Here is a 23488-nt window from a genome sequence, read left to right on the forward strand (position 1 = left end):
GCTACCTGCCAGCCAGCAAACGTGTTTGACAGAACTAGCTGTCAGGAGGCAGCCAGAGACTCTTCTTTTTAGAAATCACACCTTCTCTTTCCCACTTTCCCTTCTGTCTTCCTCCTCTCCTTCATCCCCATAGGTTTTGAGAAGTTTGGGTGGCTGCACATCCTGGATCTCTCTAAGGAGCCTGGATTTCTTTCAGGAACGCTCTGCGGCTGCCCGGGACCCGGATCTCTCGCTGAGTGGAGGGGAGCTGTCGGGACAATCACGCATTCGCATTTGGAAGAACCACAGCATCTCTTCCAACCTGAGGGACACGTGGGGCAGCGGCTGCCCCTCCATCACCCACTTCATCTGTCACCAGATGAAGAACAGCCACTGCTGATGGTGATATGGTCCTCGATTTGCGAGTATCAGACTGCTGGCTCTCTTCCAAACTTAAACAACATCATAAGAAGCACGAGGTTGCCACAGACCCTCTGAAGTTTTCGTGACATAAACTAAGGGTCAGCTGATGGCTACTAGGACCTTGCCTTAATCCAACCATCTCCGTCAGCATCTCTCTTGTCTCCAATCTGGAGAGACACTGAGGGTCAGGCAAAAATCGACTTTGCACTAAATGCTTTGTGAAACCAAGACGTCAGTGCAGTCATCACTCTGTCCTTCTCAAGAGCCGAGGAAATCTTACTGTTTTAAAATGAAGCATCAGAGACCTCAAGAAGATCCTGCAATAAAAACAGTTTAAAAGAGCCACTCACATAGAGAAACAGGGCTTGGCCAGAGCCGTGTTCATGACAGGCACGAGATAAATGCAGGCTGTATTTGATGAGATGGAAGGAGAGTAACTCAGGTTGTGGTGCCGTTTATGAAATGACTACGTGGATTTTAGAGGGCACAGCCCTCTTTGTCTTCCAGCGCTGTCACTGGCTTCCCTTTTGTTTCGATGCACAGGGTCTTGGAATAACCATACCTGGAGGACCATTTGTTAAATATTTGCCTTGTGAGAAGCCAACCTTCAATGGCTCTCTACTGCCAATGGATTTATGTACTGGCTACTCAAGGGTGTCCCTAATCTGACTCCATTGGCCCTTGGCTGCCTATCTCCTTCTACTCCCTCATGCTCAGAGTCACATTAAGGGGCAGGTCAGCCGGATGTCCAGTCTATAAAATGTTCATAACAAAAAGAATGTAAAAAAATGCAAGCAAAATCTCCATTCTCAGTATAAAGCCTTTGGCATTCAACAAGACAGAAGTCCTCAGAGGCTTGGAGTCTACAGGCTTGGAGTAAAGGATTGAGAGGCCCAGGAAGGGGCAATCTGAGAAGGGAAGGCAGGGAAGGGGAAAGCTGAGTGTGGGGAGGGAAAAAAAGGGAGAGGAAACCCAGCAGCAGCAAGGTGGAGAAGCAAGATCTGAGAGAACAGCCAAATCATTTCACGTGGAAGGACTTAACATTTTTCCTCCTTCTCCTCTTTGAAATGCTGAGTAATAATGATATGAGGTAACTTTCTACCACATAGATTATGGGCCAGGCAGTGTGGTGGTTTCCCTATCTAAGCTTGTTCAATTCACACAGCAAAGCTATTAGGTAGATACTATTATTATCCCCATTTTATTATGAAGAAACTGAGGTGCAGGGTGGTTGAGTGGCTTGTCCAAGGTCACACAACTAGAGATGATGGATCCAGGTGCAGCTCTAGGCTCCATGCTCGTCACCAATCCACTCTACCTTTTCTGTCCACTCCATGTTGCTCACACGTTGCTACAGATTCTGGGGGTGGAATTTTGTCTTGGAGAAGACCAGAGAAGGGGTGAAAGGGTCCATTGACACATGGATTAAAACATAAAGGAAGGAGTAAAGAGTTGTTATTAATAGGAAATAGATTGATGCCCTCCCTCACTATATTTTTGAAAGGACACAACATACGGGCCTGCCTGCAGCAGCCACATGTTTTGAGTTGCTGCTGATTGTGCCTCCAACACTCATTCCCTGAAAACACACACGAAGCTTTCCCACCCTGGGGCCTTCCCATGCTCCCTTCCCATCTCCCTTTCCTGTCCCTTCTCTACATTCTGCCTGGCAAAACCCTCCTGTCATCCAGCTCACTCAGATGCCACCCTCTCTCAGCACTGTGAACACAAAGTGGTCACCCCCAGGCATGACAATGTTTCTCTTAGGCCCCATTTTATAGGTGTTTATAAACCCATCTTATTCTTTCTTTTAGAATGAACAATGCTTTCTTGAGCACTCCTACTATATAATAATGAATTTGGCCTTTGTCCCTGGTTCCTAGGAGGGAGTCTCTCTAGCCTTGGAATTTCCCAAGTGACAGGAGTGTCTTTGTTACTCTTGGTGGCTCTTCAGACCACATCTGATTTTATGCTAACAAGGAGACTCATGGTGGGCCCCTACATAGTTTCAGGTTGGGGGATGGCCATGCTGGAAACATGAACCACGAGATTAGAGGGCTGGTGCTTTGAGCCACGTGATATTAGCCTGCCCTCCAGGGAGGGGAGGGAGATTGAAGATAGAGTTCAACCACATGGCCAATGGTTCAATCAATTATGCCTGTAATGAAAACCCACTAGAAACTCAGGACATCAAAGCTCAGTTGAATTTCCTGATTGGTAATATATATCAGCGTGCTGGAAAGGTGATACGTCCTTAAGACGTGGAAGCTTCATTTTTGGGACACTCCCAGACCTTACCCTGTACATTTCTTCATCTGGCTGGTCCTGCTTTGTGTCCTTTATAAAACTGTGATCATAAGTAATAGCACTTTCCTGAATCCTGTGAGTCATTCTAGTGAATTATTGAACCTGAGGGGGTAGTGGGAAGCCCCAAGTTTGTAGCCAGTTGGTCAAAAGTGCAGGTGACCTGAACCCCAGAGCTTGTCCCTAGTATCTGAAATAAGGGGAGTCTTGCGGAGGACTGAGCCCTTAACCCATGAAGTTTGACCTAACTCCAGGTAGTTAGTATCAGAATTGCAGTGCAACTCCCAGTAGACTCTGTTGACACATGGTAAGAAAGACAGACACAGACCCTGGCCTTCATGGGGCTCACAGTCTAGCCAAGATGGCAGACACTGACCAAGCATCAGTAATCTGGGAAAGCTTTGTTTGAAGTGAATTACAGGCTGTGGTGGGGTGTATGGCAGAAGGAGCCTCTGGCACCTAGGGGTACTGGGAGCAGGTCTGTCTCTTACTCATCCATATCTTGCAATAATTAGGATTATGACTTGGCTATCACAGGTGTTCAATAAATTATTCCTGATTAAGAGTTGATGGAATACAACAGCACTTTGTTCAGACCAGAACATTTTCTGCCTTGAAAATTCCTAGGTGAGCAACCCCTCTCACCTGCCCAGGTGGGTCATGCCACATGGAGACCACAAATATTCCCACCCCTGAGCTCTCCTTGTTCCCTGACTCCCCTGGCTTACCTGCCCTCTGCTTTTCTTTCCCTTCACAACACATTCCTCCCACTTCCCCCCTTACCCTTATTCTCTCTCTCTCTCTCATCAGATAAAAATATTCTCACTTGGGGGAGGAACAATCATCATCCTCCCTCAATCTAAAGGATAGCTAAATTGTTCTGCAGGAACAATCAATAGTGATTTGGATGTGAGAGAAGAGGGGACAAGAGGAAGAGAGAATTGGGCCAGAACTCTCCCCGCGCAGAGCTCCAGGCAAGCCTTACAAGGTGACCCAGCGAGCCCTTGAGATGAAACTACCTGCGATGAAACTACCTGCCACTCCTGGCAGCGTAAAGAGACAAATAGACTAGAACTTGTGCTAAAGATAATATAGAAATAAGAATCATCATCGTCATCATGAATCTAAATACTGAGCACTTACTATGTGGCAGGCATGGTTCTAGAGTAGTAATCGTGAGCATAAGTGATTATTCCAGGAAGGTTAGCCCTTCCTCTAGTAAATGTCAGAGCTAAGATAAGGAGTCTTGTCTCTGAAATAGTCTATCTATGGTTTCACCCAAGTCCTTGATGCTCTCTGAGCCTCAGGTCTTGATCTGCAAAGTGGAGGTCAGATCTGTGTTCAAGGTCACACTAACAGCCAATAAAGGATCCAGGGCTTGACTGAGTTCATGTGACTCTGAGCCCAGAGATCTTTCATCCACCCCACAGCTCCCTCTGTCCTCTTTCAAATCACTGCTGTCTTTTGCCAAGCGAATAAATGGCAGAAGCAATAAATGCCATAAGCGTGAAGAAACACTTTAAAGAAAAAGTATCCCCAAATGCCTCGTGGTAGTTGATTAAATAAGAATTTAGAGATGAGACAATAAAATCCCTAGACCTAGTTTTATGTTTTTGATGGGAAGGAAGATGTGGGCCCTGGAGAAACGGAAGTGAAATGCCCTCCACGGAGTCCGCCATCTACTCACTTCACAGAGAAGGCAAATATGAGTACACACAACCTCACTGAAAAGCACAGACCTGCTGGGGCTCTGACAGAGGCCACAGAACACGGGGTAAGCTGAAACACAAGGAGGTGACTCTCAAGGGAAAAAAGTCATAGTAATTAATAATTAGGAAGCTAAGGCATCTGGGATCTAAAACCGGGCTATTATCCACTTGTTCATTTAGCAAATAAAGGTAGCAAATTAAGGGCTCTAGGAGATACAAAGTTTAACATTCATAAGTTATAAGAATCTGCCCTTACAAAACTTGGGCTCATATGCTTATAAAAACTTCCAGTAAAATATAAAGCAGTGCTTTAGAAACCAAACAATTCTTAATATAGTTTCAGTTCAATTAAATATGATAATGAGGGAAAAAAATGGCCAAGCAATACAGAGGTAGCAAAACCAAAACTCTGTGTTTTAAAACATAATTGATTTAAAAACATAGTTATAGAAGATATTGGGACAATTGACAAAATTTATATCTAGACTGTGGATTAGATAATAGTATTAATGCTAAATGTCCTAGTTTTGATCATTATAATGTGGTTATAAAAGAGAATGTGCTTGATCTGGGAAAATGCACACTGAAGTGTTTAAGGGTAATGGTGTATGATGTCTCCAACTTACTGTCAAATAGTTCCGGGAAAAATACAGAGGGAGAGAGAGAGAAGATTAACGCAAATAAGCCAAAATGTAAACATATGTAGAATCTAGGTAAAGGAATTAAAAGCATTATTTGTACTATACTTGAAAGTTTTCTATAAGTTTAAAATTATGTTACAATTTAAAAGATCCCCCCTTCCCCACAACTGATATATTAGATAAATCACAGCTATTAATGGAGCATCTCCTATCCCCAAAGAGGCTCCCTCTGGCTGGTGCTGGCCTGAATCATGGTTTTCTCATCTTCTGCAACCAAAACATAGGAAAATCTCAGGCTGGTTGCATGCCAAGCAAGGAAGGGTAACGTTTTAGAATGTGAGTCAAATGACTGATGTTTAAGTGAACCAACTCAAACAGTTTCTCAGAGTTTATACAAACACAGCTGGTAGAGACACCTTAATCAGAGTGGAACTGTCCAAGTTACAATAATCATTAACCCCCAACAGTCCCTAAGCTACAAATGCTGCAGCAAACATACACAAAAGGCAATTTCTTTGCAATTTTATAGCAATACAGTATGTATATGTATACAATATATAAATACATTGTGGGGAAGGAGGAAAATAAATATTTGGAGAGAGAGAGAAAGAAGAACATCTACTATGGACTATAAGATAATGCTCACTTGAAGGACAATCAAAAAATAATATGGACAATCAGTTAAACTCTGTAGTCCCCTACTTAACCTCACAGGACACAGCATGGAAAATGATCAACAGAAGAACACACTTGATAGGGCTGAAAACTCTGTTACCTAACCCACACCCTCATGCCCAGCTGGAAGAATATAATCAATGTAACAATTACACTTCACCTTCATTCTCAAAAAACATTTTACCCAAAGTTCATTGTACAGCTTAATAAAATATAGAAATACCAAATGGGGAAAAGCTAAATTCTGAACACGCCATATTTAAATAAAAACTTTATTCTCCCCCCACATCACACAAAGAAATAAATGAAAACGGGAACAATGTCTTCCTGAATGGATCTCCAAGATAAACACAGATGCTATGGGATTTATGAAAGTAATTTTGATTCTTGCATTATTGACAGGGATCCAGTTCTGGCATACTCTAAATTCTAATTAAACAAACAAGGAAAAAAGTTTTAAAATGAACAATACAATCAAATATAGACATTCTATTTAGACACAGTAATGTTAGCATGACAAGTGAGTTAAAAAAAGAACAGGGAAAATAATTATTAAACAGATGGGTGGTGAAAAGAAAAGTTGAGGTTTTTTTTTTTTTTTTAATGCACAAAAGCCTTAATCTGAAGCCAAGCAGAGATGAAGATAAACAAGAAGTTGCCCTTCACAGCCAAAGAGCATAATACCCAGGAAATCAAATGAAATCAGTCTAAAATACTGACTGCAGTTAATACGAACTTAGCGTCCTGATGCCAGATGAAACATTGAGGCCAGTTCTCTATTTTTAGGGCTCTGCGTCTGGTGGTTGTATGATGAACTAGGATGTGTCTTGGCAAACTCACTAGCAGCCTGGAGGGTATTTGTTTTCCCACCAAAAATAGTTGGAGGCTCCTAAGCTGTGGAATGGACACAGAGTGACCAGACCCCTTGAGGAATCCAACTTAACCATTGAATCAGAAAGACCAGTGAAGGCTAAGGGCCTGACACCTTGTCTGGCTATGCAAGAACCTGCTGGAACACAGTGACGGCAATCAAAAGATTAGGCAGCGCTTTGTCTATGGCGTGCAAGACACATTGTACAGATCTCCTGAGAAAAATGGGGGTTCCAGAGCTGAGACCTCTCCAGGCTGTGGAAATGGAGCCCCCAGGCTGGAATGCAGTAGGTCAGGACAGAGGTCCCCAGTTGGAATCTGGTAAATTCCTGCACTACCACCTGAATGATGAGCCTTTCTCCACCAGAAACACTTTTCTCCTTCTGTCACGGGACCTCATCATCGCTCCAACTATTTTATCTCTGTGTCAGGATGTCTCCTAACTCCAGTGGTATGATCCTACTTGGGGCATCCTTCACCTCTCTGGGCCTCAGTCCCCTCATCTATAAAATGAGAGGATTGGACCCAGTAGTCTCTAAGGTCCTTTCTAGTTCTAAAAATGGAATAACAATGAGCAATTCTGGATTTCAAACCCAGAGAAATTAACTTTTGGCCTTCCACAGTCTTGGCCGTGGGTACTAGCAATCAACATGATTCTATCTGGCCAAATCTCACAATTATGTCTAGATGGCCAAAGATGGACTGACGGTCCCACAAAAGCTCTTAGGAAGTCTATAACCCTGTCACCATAATCTCAGAGTGCTTGTGGGAATTTACTTTTAGAGCATAATTGGTCATATAAACTGGGGCTTAGTTATGACACCACCGAACATAGAGAGCAGTCCAGTACAAGGAAGGACCTTCTTGGAGCTCATTCAAGGGAGCTGTGTTATTAAAGGACTGAGGAGAATAAATTACATAAATGTTTTACCAGCTTAAGGAAAAGTAAGAATAATAGCTAATATTTGTTGACTGTTTACCATTGCCAAGACCCGTTCTAGGATCTTTGCATGATTATCTCACTAAAATCCTCTTCAACCCTAGGAAATACATTATTATTCCCCATGTGCTCAAATAGATGAGGAAAATGGGCACAGAGGGGATAAATAATTCACCCAAGGGCACTCAGAACTAGAATTCAAACTCAGGCAATCTGGTTTCAGAGCCATCATGTTTTAAACAAGGTTTCATTTTAAATACACCTATACATCATATGAAGGACACCAGTCCCTTGAGCCTCTAGCCTGCAATTACTGAATTTTTTAAAACTTTTTTTGGAAACAATTCCAAACATACGGAACAAGTGCAAAAACAGTACATTTGAAACATTTGCTGGCATTCTGCCTTATCACCTCCATGAATGCTTTAGTGTATTTACGCTGTAATCATAATACAACCATCAAAATCTGGAAATTAACAGTGAAGCACTGCTATCATCTCATCCTCAGACCCCATCTAGGTTCACTCACTTGTCCCACTGATGTCTTAATCTAGCAAAAGGAGCCAGTTCAGAATCATAGGTTGCATTTAACTGTCATCACTATTTAGTCTTCTTCAATCTGCAACAGCTTCTGGATCATTCCTTAACTTTCATGACCTTGGCATTTTTTGAAGATTACAGACTACTTATTTTAAAGAGTGGCACTCAATCTGAGTTTTTCCGATGTGTCCTCATGATTAGATTTTGGTTATGCATCTTTGCAGGGATATCATAGAAGTGATAACTGTATTCTCACTGTACTTATCAGGTGGCATGTAATTTCAATTTGTTCCATTACTGGTGATGTGCCCTGGAGAAACCTGACAGACCCACCAGTGTAAATTACTCATTTTCCTTTGTAATTTATAAGTACTTCATAAGAAGGTACTCTGAGACTGTGTAAATATCCCATTCCTCAAGAAACTTTCAGGTTATTTATGTTTGTTTGTTTATTTCTTTATATTAATATGGATCATGGATTCCTGTTTTATACATTGAGTTACAATCTGTTATCATTTTTTTATGCTCAAAAATTGGGAGACCCTTCAAGCTGGCTTCTGTGTTCTTCAGATATGCCCCATCATTCTTTGAGTATCTTTTTACTTTTTGGCCCAACATGATGCTCCAGGTCTGTCTTGTACCTTCCACGCCCCAGCTCTGGAATCAGCCAGTTCTCCAAGGAGTGCTGGTTTCTTTTAGTGGAAAATGGTAGCTGGAAACCTATATCTGGGCACTAGGTGTGCTCATAGCTATGGCACACTGCCACCATTGCCCTCCCCGCCCCCAGTGTAGACATCCTTTTCACCCCTTTCAGTACCCCATGACTGTGCAGGCACTCTCCTTACCCCACTTGGACTCCAACATCCTGTCTAAGCCACCTCAGCATCCCTCTTCTATTCCCATCATGCCCATCCCCCATGCACACTGAATGAATAGCTACCTTGCTCAGCTGTATCTAATGGCTTTTGGACTAGACTGTTCAGGAAGGACAGAGGAAGAGGATTTAGCCTGACTTTAGATCACCTTGTTTGCTAATTCTTTCAGGTTCACAGGAAGGGACACCAAAGAGCTCCCACATTATTAATTTCCACTTTCTGTACACTTCCACTGAGATGCACCAGTGCCCACCCTGCTGCTTTAGCCTGGCCAGCGTCCAAAAGATAATGGTAACACCAGACAGAACAAAATGCATTGAAGCAGCTGCTGGAAGCTACTTTCAAACATCAGTATCTACCTAAGGAAAAAAATAAGGTCCTTCACTTCTTTAAGAGCAGAATGCAGTGAAGTACGCTGCCCATGACCCATTTATCAGGGAGAAAAATGAGCTCAAGCACTTAAAGTAAAAAAAAAAATTATTTAATGTACTAGTATAACTGTTTTACATATAGGAATAGTGTGAGTACAGGGAAAAATGGAAAACAGCACAGCATGGAATCAGGAGTTGTTCAATTCAGAGCTGATGACACCTATGCCACTTAGTAGCTGAATGACCTTCAGCATGTCACAGAATTCTGCATACCTTGGCTTCTCATTTGTAAAATGAGGAAGTGATAGAAAAGGAACAACAATAATCATAAATTGGATCATTTCATTTCTCTGCTTTTTAAACCCTTCAAAGGCTTTCCACTTTTCCAAACTCTTTACCTCGGACTTGAGGCCCCTTCGTATCTTATTTCACTGCTACCCTCCTCACCAATACAGTCTGATGACTCTGACGTGATTCCTGTTCTTTGAATATACCAGGCTCCTTCCCTCCTGGGCTCCGCACGTCCTGTTTCCCCTGCCTGAAACCCTCTTCTTGTTACTCAGATCTGAGCCCAAATGTCACCTCCTCAATTTAAAGCCGTCTTCTTCCACCTCAGACATCCTCCATTACACCAGACTGTTTTATTGTCACCACAGCCCTCATCACCATCTGAAATGATCGTATTTTTTGGTTTACTTCATCATTGTCTCTTGCTCCCAGTAGAATGTAAGAACATGAGCACAGTAACTCTGGTTGTATCCCCAGCACCTAGGACAGTGGCCAGCACATAGTAGGCGTGTAATAAATATGAATAACATAAATGATTGATTGAATGGTAGTTATTTTATATAGTTTTATGAGTATTCAATGTGATAATAAAAGTAAAATATTTAGCATAGACCTGGTACGTAGTAAATCAACAATCTGTGGTATAATAAAAAAATCGGGATACCCAAGTTCTAGTCTTGGGTCTTTCTCCAGCCAGCAGGGTGACATTGGGAAAGCCATAAATTCTCTGAGCCTTAGTTTCTCATCTATAAATTCTGCAGGGTGGGTTAGAGCATCTCTGAGGTCTCTTCCAGGATTCAAGTTCAATGGTTTTGCATATCTCACAGTCAAAGTTTCCAGCCTTGCCCAATGCTAAGTTAATTCTTCATTGGTAAAACTGAACTACTGTTGCCTTAGCAGCATCTCAAAAAGGCTAATTGTGGTATGCTTTGATATTCCAGTTTCCATTTGCTAGCTATACTTTTAGCTCAAGTTTACAAGGGGTTTCCAGGCAACTTCACAGATTTCTTGCATTTTCCAGTTCACTTCAACTCTTTCCTCCTGCCTAATTTCCAGACACAAAACATAGACTGGCTTTAGCTTAACAGTCCTTTGGCCTGGACCACAGTGAAAGATTTGTCAAAACAGAACCCAGGAAAATTTCAAAAATATCAGTAACGATTGGCATTTCACCCAGATATTCTTAGTGGAATTTCTGGACCCTGGATAGAAATCTACAATTCTGGAGACATCAATTTATCTCCAAAGAGAGAGTTCCTAGAAACACTATTAAAGCAGAGAATCAAACTGTGGCACATTTATTTTGTTATTTCCAATAAGGATGCAGAAGCCTACAGCACCCACACAAAAGCCCATGACAATCTCCTCAGTGACACTGAACTCAGTGGCTTAGCAATCATCCACCCTTGAGAAATAATTCCTGGGCAACAAGGTTAAAAACAAAGCAATGTGTCTCATAGACATAGCTGTGTCATGGGAGAGGCTGCCAAACTCAAGTTGGGAGTTTGCATTCATCTTTTTACCTTGATAGTCCAACAGAACATATGATCTACCTACAAAATAAAATAAACAAAAAAGAAAAAGGATAAACATCTCTTCCCATTCAGCTTGCTCTCATTTCTTGATTTTTTTGCACCAATCAAGCCAATTTGGTTGCTGGTCTGTTCGGTAATGAGCTTCAATCAAATCACTTTTAGTGCTTCCAACAGTCTGCTTCCCAGGTTAGTACCTGGAAAATCTCCTTCCATTTAATTAACTTAACCAAAGTCAGTTTCCTCAGCAGGGCCAGACATAAAAAGGATAGTTCCTTGTCATCACTGCAAAATGTCACCAGAAGAAAGGACCCCCCTGATCTAATACTTTTGTTGTATAGTAACAGTCTCACTCTCCCTTTTCTCCTGCAACAGATTACAAAAACTAAGGGCTGAAGCTTTGCTACCCAAAGTCCCCAGACCAGGAGCAATGGCATCACATTCAATTGTTAGAAACACGAAATCTCAGACACTTCTCCAGATCTACTGAATCAGAATTTGCATTTACAAGATCCCCAGGTAATTGATATGCACACTAAAGTTTGAGAAGCATTAGGTTAGAATCACACACCTTTCAGGTATTTATTTCAAATGAAATAAACTTATTCCCAGTCACTACCTAATCATTTGGGAAGAAGGAGAATAGATTATTAGGTTTGTTTGTAATAGAGCAATAACTGATTACTAACCCCACAAAGTCTTTTTGTGGTATTATGTTGGTCTTAGAATTTATTTTTCCTTTTTATTTAGCAGGATTTCTCATAACCCTGGAGCAGGTTAAGAAAACCAGATGTATTAAGTACACAGCGGTGTGCTAGTAAACTGGCTTTCTGGAGGGGAAAACCCTGATTTGTCCCATTTGCCAATTTCCATGGTGTAAATATTCCTTTATGATCAATTTCAAGCTACCAATGATTTAACAACTATCAAGCTAAATTCCAGAAACTGTAATAATTGGCTTTTACAAGCTGTTCTGAACTACTCCAACACACCACTGAAAGACCCTCCAAAAGGAAACCTGTTTTCAAGTCGTGGCCGATACTTCTCATTACGCCATGCCTCTGTTCAAGAACCCAAGAAGCTTCCCTATTAATTATCAAGCACCTATATCTAACCTTCTTCTTCTGTTTTTCAAAACTCTCTCTCATTCCTCATACCCTATTTATCCCACTTCATTTTCTAGATCTCCTTAACATGCATCGTATTCCCCACTTCTGTTTCCTGCAACCCATGAATTCTTGATGCCATGATTAAGGAAGCATGCTACTCTAGTTGTTGCTAGCATCTAACTTCCAACAATGAGGGACAAAACTGCCACAAGATAGAACTGGCAATGCAAGCAGGAGATGGATAGATGGACAGAATCTGAGTGTTGTTAACATCTTTGAGTTGCTGGATCAACCTTACCTGAACTCGCCCTTCTTATGGACTTTCCATTATAAGAGCTAATAAATATCTAGGTTTTATACCTGCAACTGAAAGCAAACCTAACAGTGGGCCTAGAAGGAAAGTTCCTTGATGGAACAACAAGCCACATCACTGTGAAACCAAATGAGGCCATCACAAACATCCTGTGATGGTTTCTACCAACCCTGAAATCCTAGGAAGAGAGAAACTGTTTGGAAAGATATTTAGATCAACTAAGGAGTTGATCACGATAACAGTAAAAGTAGTTCAGAGTCTCATTGAATCTTAGATATGGAAAGGATCTTAACAGTCTTATAATTCTACTTCCCACCAAAGGCATGCATGAGGGTAATTACCAGCCTCTTAAAGTGAATGGGAATCCATATCCTTCCAAAGAAGTACATTCTATTACTTTAAATTATTCCCGCCCCCCGCCCAAAGCCCCAGTAGATAGTTGTATGTCATAGCTGCACATCCTTCTAGTTGCTGTATGTGGGACGCGGCCTCAGCATGGCAGGAGAAGCGGTGCGTCGGTGCGCGCCTGGGATCCGAACCCGGGCGGCCAGCAGCAGAGCACACACACTCAACCGCTAAGCCACGGGGCCGGCCCTACTTTAAATTATTTGTGATGAGCTGAAATATGCCTTCCTGTAATTTCTAGTCACCAGACGTAAATCACACGCAAAAAGACCTTGAGATATATGAAAATATTGATCATGGTTCTCTTCTAAGTACCTTATTCTCCAGTTTCCAGACCTCACATTTGCAGAGAGGACAGAGCCCAATAGCATGCCTCTAGACATATCCCTACACATTGACGTTAGCTCATAGAATATACTTTCTTTGCACACAATGTTTCAAACTGTTACAAATCTAGATTTTCTCTAACTTGACCACAAGAATATAGTATTAGTTAAGGTAACACCAGTTGCCCTAACCAAACTTCAGTGACTTAATCCAATAAAAGTTTATTTCTGCCTCACAAAGATTCAAAAGTGGGGTTCTGATTGGTGATGATTCAGGGTCCCAGGATCTTTCCATCTTGTGGCTCCACCAACTTCAACACCTGGCTTCCAAAGATACCATGGAAACAGAAAGAACATGGAGCATTTCAGAAAAGATGTGGTTACGGGTCAAGTCTGAAAGTGGCGTACATCACTTCTGCTCACATTCCATTGTCCATGACCCAGTGATATGCCACATCTGACTAAAAACACATGCTTGAGAAACATATTTAGTTGTGTAGCCAGGAAGAAGAAGACACAAGCTTGGTGAACAGCCAGTCAATCTCTGCCACAAATACCATATGGAAACATCAAAACATCTGTCTAAATGTCTAAACATTTACAGAAATCCAAATTATCCATAAGGACAGTGAAGGACTTGTCTAACTCTGAAAAGAGAAAAGTGGAGTCCCACAGGGAAAGAGCTATGGCAACGCATTCTTTATATTTCATGAAAATAGAAAATATTTTGGCATGGAATGGGAAACACCTGAACAAGAGTACTTCCAAAAGATTTCCTAAAAAGTGTATTAGGAAAATTCATTTCCTCTAAAGCATAATAAAAGAGCAGTAGTAGGTCAAAAGTAAGAACAGTTATTTTTAGAAAAAGATTTTCTGCTGCCTGAATTATTTGTAAAGAACAGCAATGGTATGCCGTTATTCTCACATCATTATCAAAACTTATTCATTATTTAGTAAAGTGAACTAGATCATAAAGTGTAAACTGATAGATTTGACTATGTGAAAATTAAAGCTTTTATGTCAATAAACAGCATAAAAATTAGGAAGATATTTGCAACGACTGTGACAAAGCTAATATCCTTAAAATACAAAGAACTTTTGCAAATAATAAAACAATGAAAAATAAATACTCTGATGGGAAAAACAAAGAAGTGATTAGACAATTCAAAAAATATAAATTATCAGTATAATAAGATAGTTTGACTCAATAGCAATCAAAACAAAGGAGTGAAAAAAGTTACCCATATTTTACCGATCAAGTTGGTAAACTTTTTTTAAAGGTTAGTATCCTGTCGACGAGAATGCACTAAACCTAGCATTCTCTTCTAGAACTGTTTGACATAGGTAGGAAGAGGCTTAAAATTGCTTTCTGATCCAGAAATTTCATATTTGGGAGTCTACCTTAAAGGAATAATCAGAGAAGGTCACAGAAATTCCCATGCAAAGTTGTTCATCATAGCATTATTTTTAGTAGTGAAAATGGAAATATCCAATGTGTCTAAATGTTGCTTAAATTATGGTGCCTTTATACAAGAGAATACAATGCACCCATTAAAAGTCACGCTTTTGAAAAATATTTAATAACAGGAAATAATGTTATGTGGGAAAACAAATTAGGAAACAAAATAATATATACTGCATAATCCTGATTTTATAGAATATATGTGTGTGTTCAGTAGTGTTTGATAACACGTCCATGCTAACAAGTAGTTGGAATGCTTGATGAGGAGAAAGAACTGGAGCTTTCAAAGCAGCTGGTGAAAAATTTTGGAAAAAACTAAATTCTAACTATTTCCACTTCTTATCTATCTGTTGGTGATCACGTAGTACTTACTATAAGACCTTAAAATCTTAAAACTTTGCAATTGATCCATGAACAACATTATAAACCACAACAGAGGCTGCTAAGGAAGTGTGCTGAATGCCCATTTCTTCAAGAGGAGAGGAGCAAACAGGATCAAGGAATTCAAAGACGTTTATTAGGGAACCAAAGTGCTTCTTCACTACATTTTGGTGTGAAAACAATATAACTCCAGGACTGCTTCCTCTTTTTAAGGTTAAGGAGGTCTTTCTTCCCCAGGAACTCCCATCTGGGTGGGCCGAGAATCAGGGGGGCCCCTATTCAATCCAAGCAGTCAGATGTGGTTACTACCCCTTTGCAAAGGAGGAGGTAGAAAGGTGGATCAATTGGTTGAAATACCCCATCACCCGCCACTGTAGACAACCCACGGTGACGAAGTAAAAGCAGAATCCAGCGCCAGGGCCTGACAACTATTGGGTGGCCCAGACACTGAGGGCCTAAGGGTTTATCAATCAATGCTAGTAAGAGTTATGGAACTGAGGCCCACCCCACCGCCAGTATGACAGCTGTGAGTAAGAATTCTCTCCCAGACTCACTCTCTTGGGCACTCCAGAGCAAAGCAGGCCTGGATTCTCAGCAGTAGAACTACTTGTTGATACAGGTCTTGTAATTTACTCACACACACACACACACACACACACACACACACACACAGAGCCATTTTCAGTCCAGGCTGCCAGGAAAAGAAGTTAGATCCTCAAAGGGAAATAGAAGATGAAGCATTGCCCTTTAAGAGGCCTTATGCAAATCTGCCCAGCACTCATCCCAGGAACCTTTCGAATCTGCATAACATGAGTTTTGGAGAACTCATGACCATCTCTACCCATCTATAGAGCTCCAGTTTTCTCCAAGCCCCAAACTCTCCTGTTAGATTCTCAGAACAGTGGGTGGGTATTTGTTTTATATCTGCAGAACTAAAGGGGGCTACTCAAGTGAGTCTTCTCAGAACAAAGGGATTTTGATCCCAGGTGAGGAAATCACAAAAGCTGCAAACAGAAATGGCCAACAACCTTAAAGGACAGTTTGTCTTGATGAAAAGAAAAAGAATAATAGGTTTAAGCTCCACTTCACCCGGCCCCCTGTGGCTCATAGCAACTTTTCTGGATCCAACAAGGAAATCAATATGTACTTTTTGTGACAAATAGATTTTTCCATGCTGGAGTTTTAACCAACTAGGACTAAGTCATGGTAAACAAACGTCAACTCTTCAAGGTCAGTGGATGAGACCAAGGCACTGCTGAGAGTGCTTTGCTATTGAAACTCAGTCTTTTTATCTGTAAGATGAGTCACAATGCTTCCTGCCTTGTGGGATGTTGTGAAAAACACATGATATAATACATGCACTGTGTATTGGATGCATGATATAACACATGCACGATAATCTAGCACATGGACAGTGCTCAGAGTTTCCTGCCCCACTCCCCACACTCACCCCCAAACCCTACACACCCTTTTCATGTAAAACAAACAAAGGAAAAACAAAAATAAAATACAAAATGCTCGTCCAAATGGCATGTGCTTTCTACATAGTGCTCTTCAAACTCTTTTGGAGAACTTTTCCCCCTCCAAATAAAATCTCAGCAAAACCCTAAAATGTAAACGAAAGAACTGATGAACATATTCTAGAAGCAGCTTGCTGAAAAGCTCCATTGCCTGGTGAAAAATACCTGTTAGCAAAATGCAATCTAAGCGTCTCTGTGGACTCCAGGTTGCTTTGGAATACAGTCCCGAGTGAATGGTGATTGAATTCTCCCATGTTCACAGGAGGAAAAGCAGGTTGGAGCTTCCATTGGCTCAGTCGTTTAAACCACCTTGGAATTTGGCAACATGGGCGTTCTCTGCATGTGAGGAAAGCACCCAGGGAGAAGCTGACCACACCACCTGTCTCTGTTAGATCGGGGGACATACAGAACCATTTGTTCCTTGCTGTTCTCAGCACAAAGCTAAAGATATTTTTAATTAAAAAGAATAATAAGGTGCCATTCAAATGATGTCTCCATTTTTATCTAAACTGAGCTCTGCAGGCCCATCCTCACATTAAGGGAAGAAATCTCTCGTCTGCATTAGCTGGTGGATATACTGCTAAGAACAAACGGAGAAGTCTGGATAGTTTCTCTTATTCAAGATTACGTTCTCCTGTCTCTGAATAGTCTCAATCAAATTCCCCACACTTGGTAATGATGATGCTAACACTATGTTATCCAAGATAATTTTTAATTTTCGAAGCCATTCAACACTTATTTCATTTGACCATAGGACATACGTGGGAGGAAGGTATTAATTGCACTAATAATCATCTCTTTTAATGAAGACATAAGTAGAAACTGAATCTCCCGACTCCCAGGTGGGCCCACTGGCTATGAGAGCCCAGGATGGCTCCTGCCTGGAGAAAAAAGCAGAATGTTTCAAGATAAATCTCAGAAGGACTTTTTAATTTCTTCCAGTATGAAACTTCGTCCTTGATAACTACCAGCAGATAATGAATGACATTTCACTACATTTTGTGACACATCTAGAGTTGACCAAGCCTTTCACGTATCAGATTGAGTCATGTGAAACTGCTGCTCTCTGGCTACTATTCGACCTAACACTTTACAACTTCCCACCTTCTCTAGAATAAACAGCTCCAAGCTCTTAGATTTATTGTAGGTCTAGGAAATGTCAAAAGCAGGAATAAATCTAATTACATGTGTGTGTTTCTAGATAATAAAGCATAAATCATTTGGCTTAGCCACATAGGCACAATCCCAAAGTGCTCTCGAAATAATAATAAATAAATAAACAAATAAATAAATGAAAAGCAACTATAACAGTAAGCATCTTACCTCTAACTTGATGCCTGTTACCTTTATTTTTCTAATCAATGTTGATCTCTGGAGGTAATTTAGCTAACCCACACCTTTTCCAAGCCCAGCTCCCTACTTATTTCAGCCTGTACTCTCCAGATACTTAGACTACAGGTAACAATAACCTCTTGTATGCCTTTTATTTCTTATTCTTAACAAGGAAATTATGGAGCTTTGTTCATTTATTTAAACTGCTTCTGCTGATTTCTACTTTTCCTTCCAACCTCTTTTCAGCCAGAGGGACGTTTTAATTGCATTATGTATTGCATTGTAACAGTGTTGTAATAACAAAATCTTTCCGTGCATATTTCTCATTGCTGCTACTGCCTGCCCCCTCCTGGAGGGCAGTTTTTTACATTCGAAGAGTTGGAATATTTTGCAGACTGTGGCCCCAACCAGGGAAGATCTATTTGTGTGGGATAACCATGTGCTAGCAGCATGTTACTCTACACAGTTGTTAAGTTTCGGGGCTCAGACTTAACATGTGGTTTAACAAAAACTAGGCTGTTCTTAAGAAGGCACATTACAAAATTCTGCTTCTACCATTATTGTATTAAGCTGGATTTTTTTGAAAAATTCAGAGGAAACCCATAAACCCACTAAGTTGGATCAGCTGTGCCTGTTACAATGTTGTTTAAATTTCTCCTCCACTGAGGTCATTTCACTAAAAGGTTCTGAAGATACAAAGCATAAGGCTTCAGAGTCTATCATGGTCTTCAACTTCTGCTGTCTTTGTAACATCACCCCTTCCCTCAGAGTGCAGAGGTAAGGTGATGGTCCAAAGCTGTACTGGACCCACAGGGGGCACCAAAGTCTTGCCTCTGTTTACTAAAACGGCCTAATAAAAGATGGAAACCCCAGAAGGACTGGCCTGGCCTTCTGACTCTATTTTTCTCCACTTGGTGGTTCACCAGACCCTCTTCCCCTCATCTTACAGCTACCATGTATGAGAGCTGGAAAAGTCATGGGAAAATATGCAACAGAGAAGAAGAAAACCATGCCATCTTCTGCACCTGGGAGAGTGGGCCCTTAGACTTGTCTTGGGTGGGAAGAGAATCGACCCTTGGCCTTTCCACGTGTTCTTACATGATGCCCGGTAGGAGTCAACCAATTCACTAGAGGTACGTGACAAGAAGGAGGATGATAATACTGAGAAGGAGGAAAACCAATGTGTAAATTAAAACTTCTATCTCTGGAAAGCACTGGCAACAAAAAAAAGGAAATGCCAAGGACCTAGACAAAATCTTGTGCTTCCAATGACACAGGCAGCAGGCCTGCTGGAGGGGCTGGGTAAGGAGGTGAGTGGAGCGCAGGCTTTTGGGTCAGGCAGCACTGGGGTCCAGATTTGGTTGGGCCACTCATGGGCTGCACCACTACACACAAGTCCATTCACCTCAGCTTCCTGTGTAAAGTTGGGACAAAAATACATACTTCAAAATGTTGTAGGGATCCAACGAGATAAACTATGAACAGTTCTAGTAAAGTGTGGGTAAATATCTTTTCCGTTTTTTCCCTTCTTTTTCTTGGGATGGCCCTCATGAGAATAACATGGGTCAGAAGCCACTTTGTAACCTAAAGAGAATTCTCTAGGAACGATGAAATTTGAAAGCTCATGTGACATCTGTTATTCAGTGAATGCAACTTATCTTAGAGCCTTCATCACTGAGCACATTTTTTGTGTCCTCAGCATCTGGCAGTGCACTGGAAGTTATTTTTTCCCAACCTGCTTACATAGTTTAGAAATATTTCAACGTTAACTTATGGGGTAAAACCATGTGATTAATATTGAGGAAAAGTCTTAAAAGAAAAGCAAACCTTCACTCCACAATAAGCATTGCTCCTCTTGGTACAATTCAGCTCTCCTGAGCTTGGTCACATGGAAAGACTGTGATCCCAGGATTCCCAAGAACGGTGAAGGTGAGCTGGATCTGGGCTGGCGATCAGCTCTGTCAGTTTGTTTGTTCATTTGCAATGGGAAGAAACAGTAATTATAACTTCAAGAGCAACTGGAAGAGCTAGAGTGAAACAAAGACTCTCCAAAGTGCTCTGTGAAAGAAATTAATGGAGATTAGTGGGGCAAGTATATTTAGAGATGCCCCAAAGCAGGAGAGGTATGAGGAGGAGAAGGGCAGCGATGCGGCCAGGCAGGATGCCAGGCCCAGCACCTGGATCAGGAATGCAAAGAGGAAAATTGGCAGAAAGAAATCTTCTGTTTTAGATATGCGACCAAGGGACTTTTCTTTTTCATTGATAGACTTTACTTTTTAGAACAATTTTAGATTTATGGAAAAATTTGGCAGACAGTAAAGAGAGTTCCATATACTGCACCCCCTCCCCATGTAATTGCCTCTGTTAATATCTTACATTAGGATGGTACATTTGTTATAATTAACGAACCAGTATTGATGCATTGTTATTAACTAAAGTCCATAGTGTATTCAGATTTCTTTAGTTTCTGCCTAATGTTCTTTTTATGTTCCAGGTACCATTCTACATTTAGTTGTTACATCTCCTTAGGCTCTTCTTGGCTGTGACAGTTTCTCACACTTTCCTTGTTTTTTATGACCTTGAGAGTTTTGAAGAGTACTAGTCAGGTATACTATAGGTTGGCCTTCTATGGGATTTGTCTGATGTTTTTCTCATGATTGGACTGGGGTTCTGGGGTTTGGGAAGGATGATCAGAGAGATAAAATGTATCACATCATATCAAGGGTGCATACTATCAATGTTTTACGGCCATTGATGTTGACCCTGATCACCTGGCTGAAGTACTATTTGTCAGGTTTCTCCATTGTAAAGTTATCCCCCCCCCTTTTCATACTGTCCCCTTTGGAAGGAAGTCACTATGTGCTGCCCATATTTAAGGAATGGAAAGTTATGCTCCCCAGGAGAATTTTTAAGAAGAAAACTAATATTTAACCCTAAATTATCTATGTGCTGCCATGCTCCAACTAGTGTCTCTGAATAGTTAGAAGTCTACTGCACACAAATGCTATATATAGAGTTGTTTGGGGGAAACCAAGGAGAGGGGGCTGGTAACTGCATGTGGGTCCACACACGGCAGAGAGAGGAAAATAGCCACCGACGAGCCATACATGTGACCAAGAGCTCAAGAGCAACCAGAAGTCAGAGCAAGAGTGGAACAGGAGACCATGAGACTCCAGGACTTTGGAGCACCTAGAATGGAGTTCAAGTCCATTTTATACACATTTCAAAGAACAAAGTGACCCAGCTAACATCTGCGTTAACATTTATCTGCACTTCAAGTATTTATTTAACAGCTACTAACAGGCAGGCACTGCGCCAGGTGTGGAGGAGCTGGGGAAAGACACAAAGATGAATTGAACACACCTCTTCTCTAAAGAACCTTAAGAAAATATAAATACTACCAGCATAATAATCTTCTGTTCTTGTACTTGATCAGTTCTTTCGTTGGTGTATTATCTTCACAATATCCCAGAGTCACTCAGGAGCTATGTCAAGAAGTGGCTGGGGGTAAGAACTTTAGTCCTTCCTGCCCCAATAATTTCTCCCCAAAAGCCAATCCAAAATTTTTTCTAAAAGAGTATTCTTTGAGTATTCTTTGATTATAATTAATTTCTACTTTATTAATTTCCATATGGTATAAATAAAAGCATCTTTGGAAGACTTTTCTAATTTTATGAATTTTGATATTCAAACTAAGGAAAACAATGTATGATTGCTTTACAAATTTACCTTCAAGTCAAATAAGTCCCTATCCTACTCCCCACCCCCAGCAACAAGTTTACTGCCCCCAGCCCTCTTCTATGTGGAAATTCTGGAGCCGCCACATGTAACATAGGCAGGCAACATATTATTATGGCTTTATGACAAAGAAGAAAATGCAAGCACAGAAATGGTGGGCAATTGCCCAAGCTTTTGGATTTGTAAGCCAAATACAGAACCAGGATTAGAACAACTCTGAGCCTGCCTGCTGAACCATACCACTCTCCATTTTTAAATATTTAATAGCCTAATGCTTACATGCTCAGCTCTGACACACGACTTGATGCAGGCAGAAATGCAATAACACTTTCTGAAATTCTTTGTTTTCAAAACAGCAATAAGATGAAACAACGAAGGACATGCTGCCAAGGAGTAACTGCCATTCTGGAAATCACACAAGCATTCACGGTAAAAGCGTTCATGGGCACACCCCTTTAGCTGCACCACGAAGGACAGGAAATGGAAAAACAGCACCTCTGGCCATAAGTCAGTGTTAACACTTCGAAACGAAACAAAATGCATCCATGTGAGCTACAAATATAGATTCCATACAGACTGAATCAATGTAACTGACAGGTATGCACAGCACCATGGAACATTTGAACAAGAGGGAATCTTTGGTCATCTCAAACAGGGGTTTTCAAATGCTTCTTAAGCCTTTGAACCCTATATTTGCATGAAATATTATAAAAATAAATTTGTTATTCTAGTTAAGTGGATTGGCCCAGTGACCTCCCTGGCTCTGAAGGGGATCAGATAAACACTGTTTGAAAACCACTTCTTTAATCCAGTTTTGTTTTTTACAGGACTATTTAAAAACACACCAAGATTAAGACAAAATTGTGTGAACTGCAATAGTGTGTGTGTGTGTTACTCATACCCCTGAGCTTATTTCTTCTGTTCCAAAACTTAATAATATCTGCTAAAATTTATCAAGCTTAAGCCTGCATAGGAATCACCTGGAGAGCTGTTAAAACACAGATTTCTAAACCCCAACCTCAGAGATGCTGATTCCTTAAGGTCAGGGTGTGGTCATGGATGGATTTGCATTTCTTTTTTTTTTTTTTTGTGAGGAAGATCAGCCCTGAGCTAACATCCATGCCAATCCTCTTTTTTTTTCGCTGAGGAAGACTGGCCCTCGGCTAACATCTGTGCCTATCTTCCTCCACTTCCTCCACTTCCTCCACATGCTGTGGATGCTGCCACAGCATGGCCTGACAAGTGGTGTGTTGGTGCGCGCCCGGGATCCGCACCCAGGCCACCAGCAGCGGAGCGCCCGCACCCAACTGCTACGCCACGGGGCGGCCCCAGATTTGCATTTCTGACCAGCTCCCAGGTGTTGCTGCTGCAGCTGCTGGTCTGAGGACCTCACCTCGAGTATCTGCACTAAAGGACGGCCTACGGATAGAGCCTTGCACTATTGGAAGATGAGGGCACCAAAATTCTCCCTTACGAGGCTCTCATGGCCAGCACATCAAGGTGCTTGCACATACTAACTCAACAAACGACCAGTTAGTGAGACCTCTAGGATTTGAGGTTAGCTGCTGCCACAGAGCATCTCCATGACATTGGATATAACACTTCTCCTCAGTGGAACAGTGCCCAGGTTGGCCCTCTGAGGCCTTCACATAAATATCCTCATTCCATTATGGGATTCTCACATCTTCCAGGCTTTCTGTGTCCTCTGATGGGTTTCAATGAAGAGGATGTGATCTGTGTCTTCTATCTTCTTTT

General features: G+C 41.3%; 1 protein-coding gene across 1 annotated transcript in view; it reads right to left on the reverse strand.

Annotated features, from left to right (window-relative positions):
- NCALD (neurocalcin delta) overlaps positions 1 to 23488 on the reverse strand; it is a 388804-nt gene that overhangs the window by 211643 nt on the left and 153673 nt on the right. The window lies entirely within an intron of this gene.

The sequence above is a fragment of the Diceros bicornis genome, chromosome 21 (assembly GCF_020826845.1).
Source record: "Diceros bicornis minor isolate mBicDic1 chromosome 21, mDicBic1.mat.cur, whole genome shotgun sequence".
Taxonomy (NCBI): Eukaryota; Metazoa; Chordata; class Mammalia; order Perissodactyla; family Rhinocerotidae; genus Diceros; species Diceros bicornis.